This window comes from Festucalex cinctus, chromosome 17, assembly GCF_051991245.1.
Source record: "Festucalex cinctus isolate MCC-2025b chromosome 17, RoL_Fcin_1.0, whole genome shotgun sequence".
NCBI lineage: Eukaryota > Metazoa > Chordata > Actinopteri > Syngnathiformes > Syngnathidae > Festucalex > Festucalex cinctus.
This window is the reverse complement of record NC_135427.1, coordinates 18,167,111-18,173,121: the sequence shown is the minus strand read 5'-3', so window position 1 is coordinate 18,173,121 and position 6,011 is coordinate 18,167,111.

Sequence of the window (6,011 nt, the reverse complement as noted above, 5' to 3'; positions counted from 1 at the left end):
AAAAAAAGTAAACTGACACAATCAAATCTTCATGCTCACAAAATGAAAAGTTACAAAACAAAAGAAAAATGTGGACATACTTTATATTTCTTTTTAAATTGTCCCATTTCTTTTTAGCCTGTAGGGTCGTGACCTTCCCCTGCAGGCCCAATTTCTCCAAGATAATCCTGTGTTAAATGACAATGCATGGGGAAAATGGTTAGGAAACCTGGTATTATTGGAAACATCCATGTTACACACTTCAATCCATGAGAGTTTCTATTAGCTTTGCCATTTCATGTGGACAGAGGAGTGAGTCGCAGCCTAATTCATAATTGAGTTAGACCTCTGACATTATTGTGATACATGATATAATATACACTTTATAACAATATAATACACGTGTTATAACAATGTAATACATGTGTTATAACAATATAATACATGTGTTATAACCAGGGGTGCACATAATTTTTTTTTATGGGTTACTCACATGAGTACCAATAGATTGTGTTTGGTACTCACCGAGTGGTCTTAAGAAGAGTCTTCCTCAATGTCCTCCTCTGTGTCGCCACCGCTATCATCCGCTTCATCCGTTTCCACCATGGTATATGATGAAGTTGATGTAGATGCAGCTACCTGTCCCTGGTTGAGCCTCCGATTAGCGGTGTCCATCCATTTCCTTTCTGTTTTCCTGTCTGTTTTAAGTGCATCCATTCTCTCACAGTCATTTCATTGTCAAGTTGTAAGATGACTTCATATTTCTGAAGAATGCTTTGAACAGTTGTGTTGCCAAAACGGTGGAGGTCTTGCATTTCTTGAGACCATGTTGTGGGATCAAATACTAAGAAGTGGTCACATGACTTGAGGGAGTTGTATCTACTTTCAAATTCTTCAATTAACCCTCTGAGTAAATTCGACTTGTCTCTGTCAGCATCAGTATTGGAAACAGCGTGTGTCCTGTGGTGACCTTTACTATCAAGCAGAAGTGTGAACTGTCCAATGGCCACCATTAGTTCATCTTTACATTCTCCAATGGTCATTTTTTCCTTCTGAAACCTCAAAGATGTGGTCTTCAAAATGTTACCAATATCAAGCATGTTGGCCAGAAAACATTGAAAACGCTCTGTGCAAATATGCTGAAATTCCCTTGTGTCACTTGTAGCCAGCTGCATTTTAATGGCTGGCAGTAGTCTTGATATTTTTAACAGTGTTTCATGCCTCCATGCAGACCATCTGATATTATGAAACTTACCCAGTTTCACAAAAGAAATCCAATTTTCTTGACACATTTTTCTCAATGTAGCAGTGTTTTTTGCACCACCTTTCTGCAAGTAAAACTGCAACAGCTTGATCAAACAGCGATTAAATGTCTCACAGTAAGGCACACTTTTATCAGCTGACTTTGCACAGTTCTCTAGTGTGTGTGCGGTGCACAAAATGTGCACCAGGGAGCTTCCAACTGCAACGAGTTGCTTAACTCATTCACTGCAAATGACGACTATAGACGTCAAAAATCCAAGCAAACAGCCAGTGCGAATTTTGACAAGAAATTTGAATCGAAAGTTTTCGTTATTCATTGTTTTCATTCATAGTTATTAATCATTGTTGTTATGAATAACAACGATGACAACAATTTCATTGCTAAGTGCTACCATTGTGCGTAGAACGAATTCCTGTTACCCTACAACACGGGCGTTGACGTTCTTGTGATCGGTCTTGGTCTTACTGAGACCACATACTGGGTCTCGGCCTCCAAAAGCCAATTTTAGTCGACTAAAATTGCTCTTTATTTTTGTTGACTAAAGTTGGATTAAAACTAAAATACAATCAGGTGACTGAGTTATGACTAAGGCTTTAATTCAATTTAGTCAGAAGACTATAACTAAAACTAAATTATTATTTTTTTATTAAAATTTTAATTTTAAATTTTTTCTTTTCTTTTTTTTCAAAATTAAAACTGGCTGTTTGCTTGGATTTTGACGTCTATAGTCGTCATTGGCAGTGAATGAGTTAAGTTTTGGCACAACGCCGTTGTACGCACCAACATTAACAGCAGCACCGTCTGTGCACACAGCAACCAGCTTGCCCCTCCAGTCATCCAATCCTGCGTCCTGAAAAAGCTTCACGAGTCCGTTGGTAATGGCTTGTGCGGTTCGATCAGCACCCAGTTCAATTAGTCCAAGGAAGTCCGAGGAAAAGTCTCCGTCAGTGGACACTGGCACAATGTAAACAATCTCCTGCTCAGTTTTTGTGATATCCTCCGATCCATCAAAAAGTAGCCCCCAAAATTCAGAAGACTGCAGCTTTGCTCTCAACTCCCCGCTGATGGTTTGCGCAATGCTCCGAACGATCCGCGTGCCACCTTCACGCGAATGATACCCACTGCCGACATCCACTCCAAGCCGCTTCAGTAAATGAATATCTTCAGAATAGGAAGACATAGGACGTGCATGCTTAGCCTTATGAAAGGCGAGGAGAAAAATATTGCACAGAGCTTGTCGTTGTTCGTCATTAAGTCTGTCTCGCCGCCTAGCAAGAGGACGACTGGCTATTTTTTCACGGCTAGCTTGTTGATTAGCAATAGCTTGCGCTATATTCGTGTGTTCTTTGCTCTTTTCATGTTTGTCAAATAAAGGATGGCTGAAATTCTTTGATCCCTTAAAAACGCACCTGTTTTGTCCGCAAGATGTGGATGTGCGCGGCAAATTTTGCACCACATTTCAGTGCGCTCGTTATTAGCATCAAGCCACGGCACTTCTTGGAGCCACTTTTCAGAAAAAGCCCTCTTCGGCTCAGGATCGATTGTCTGTTTCTTTTTTGGTGGTTCGACTCCAAAGAAGCTGCTTAAAGTCTGTTGTTTCTTTGGCATCTTTCAAAGTTCTCTCCTTCACTGTGCTCAACAAGAATGAATGAGATGGCCGTGTGATATGTGAAAGACAGGTACGCAAAGGCGCGTCGTGACTTACTTGACGTTACGCTTCTGTGATTTCTGTTGCGCATGCGTACCTGCGTACCAATTATGTGCACCCCTGGTTATAACAATATAATACACGTGTTATAACAATATAATACATGTGTTATAACAATATAATATACATTTAGGGCTGCACGATTTTGGAAGAACATGCGATATGCACTGCTTTTCATATAGTGCTTCAACTACGGAATATCGCAATATTTAACATTCACCTAATAATATACAATTTGTATTTAATCAAAGGATGACATTTCATGTTGCTAAATGTATTAATTGTAATTACCCTACAAATGTTCAACTATTGGAGGGTGAGGCACATTTTGTTGCATTGTCAGATACAATTCAAAAAGAAATTCTGCATGGCCCAGTAGATATTTTTCAATATTGTCCAGTCCTATTAAAACATTGTAATACAGGAGTTGCCCCAACCATCACAACACTTCATGTCTTCACAAGTCCAATAACCTGTGGCACAATCTCCAACATCACAACAATCATGTGCCAGCTCAAGTCTAATACTCGGATGGCTTATGAATAGGATCACATTTGATATATTGTAGAACTGTGGATTAATTGCTTTATTACTGATTTTTTTTTAAATAAACAAGTAGCTTTTCTAAAATAGAATTAATCAAAAGGAGCTCCAGCTTTGTGGTATATTTAATGTTTTACACATAATGCGCGAATGTATGCCGAGAAACGTTTCTGGGGAGGAATATGGCAGCCTCAAAACTGGCTATTTAGATCAGTGGTTGGTCTTCTTGGCTGATTCGTCTTCCGTACTTTCCGTACAGCCGTTAAACGTCCTCGGCGGCTTCTTTGCATGTCTTCGAGATGCTTGCGTCTGGACAAGATTTGTTTGAGGAACCAAGCCTTGTTTGAACGAGGCCTTATGCTGCATTCAAGGATGGTCGGAAGTCGGACTTTTTCGAGTTCAAACCAGGAAGTGTGTACGGGAACGCCCCCTTGAACTCGGAAATTCCACTTGCGAAGTCGGAAGAAAAAAAAGGAGCGAAACTTCACCGGCGGACTACAATGTGACGTCACTCTGAATGGCAAAACACAATTTACTCGAGTATAAAACTAGATAGCTTCCTTCATGCATAAATGTTAGAGATAACTCCACGTAACGCAATGTATGTGACAGTATTGCCGCTATCTCCCTGCATGAAATTATACGCTCAACTACTTAACTGTATGGAATGCTTATAAAATAAGAATAAAACAATAAATTAAGCAAAATTGCAAAAAGGTAAGTTTTCTAGAGGTCAAAATGAGTTTTGAGGACCAAAATAAAAAAAAATGTTTATCACTATCCGCCATTTTGGTTGTTGACGTTCGCCTCAAACACTTTCAGGTCGGAACTGGGAAAAACCAACGCGAATATATTCGACTTCCGACCATTCTCGAATGCAGCATTATTCTCTTTTCTTGTCTCTGTCTGTGTCGAGTTGTCGTTGGTGTTTCCTGCTGTCATGCTGCCGCTTTTATATTTTGTCCTGTCGTTTCCCCCGACTTCTTTGCCATTTTGGACTCTGTTGTTTTTATTCCCGACAAGTACTTTGTGTGCCTCCTTATTTTTGTTTGAAGAAAGAAAATTCTTGTTTTTTTTACCTGGCTCTGCCTCCCTGCACTTGGGTTCACAACGACCACCTCATCCCACCAGACCCTGGCGAACTCAGCCGAGACCGGGCGCAGGAAGTCAAGTCCAATGCAGTCCTTTTTTTCTTTGAAATGTTGTGGCTTGCCTGAACCTGACACGTAATATGTTTCTTCTGTTTGGGCCATTCGGACAGCCGGCTCACGACTTTCTCCTCCTCGCATATCACGCGACCACCGAAACCGTCAACACGCACCGGCGCATAAATCACCGATGATTTATTGAGAATGAAAATGTTTCAAGACTTCCTACATTATTTTCTATACTCAAATAATACAATAGAAAAAATACTAATTTAATAGTAGGATGCTCATTCGGACACAGACAGGAAGTTGAAGACAGGAAGTTGAAAGCAGGAAATTGAAAGCAGGAAGTTGAAGGTGAGCAATCTGGTGTGTCCATCAAGCCCTCCACTTTGTTGCCATCCATCAACACCTTTTTTTCAGTCGCTAAGCGCAAGCGCAAATTGACTTCATCGCAGCTCACAGTGGGAGTGTGCGGTGTGTGTGTGCGTGTGCACGTGTGCGTGTGTGTGATCACTCAACTATAACTGCAGCACTAATTAAAAGTGTGCTGAATGTGTGTGTTCTTGTCAGCTACAGCTTTAGGCTGACTTTAGAGGAGGGGGGCGGGGCCTGTGTGTGTGTGCGTGCGCGTGTGTGAGGCAGCCATTTGATTTAGTGTCAGCTCGCTTGTGAACTCTTAAAGGGTCAACACACTCACATTGTTTCTGTCCAAAATTCCATTTTTCTTCCTTCATTTGTGTCATTGCGTCTGTCTGTCATAGACCGGATCCCCCCCTGACCCCCCCTGACCCCCCTCCCGACCCAAACGCGCGCACACTCATCCATCACTCACTTTTACTCAAGCAGCAGATTCACGCACGCACACAGCCGAGCGTGATCAGCAGGTGGCAGCCAAGCAGAAAAGCTTGCAAATAGCAGGTCAGTGGCGCACGTGCACGCGTGTGCATGCGCGTGCCCCTGCGTGTTGACCACATTGTGCGCGCGTGCACACGCATATGCGAGCACTTTGAAAGCGGCCATCTTGCTGTTTGAAAACCGCAATGCATTGTGGGTGAAGGCACTCAACGGCAACTTGCGGGCCACTTTCACGGCTCGGCAGCACGCCGTCAATCTCGACGTGATTGACGGCCATACGCCTGGGGACGCACCTTACCCCGCCCCCCTCCCTGGTTGCCTGGTTACAAGCAGGTGAGCTCATTTGCTTGACTTTTCGTCAAGTCGGTGCATGTGTCTGCTTGACGAGCTCCCTTATGAGCTCGTTAAAGAGCGGAGGGTCATTAAAGAGACAAACTGACCATCTTTCACACGCGCGCGCGCACGCACACACAGCAGCTGTTCAAGCACGACATTAAAAGTCTCATTTTTT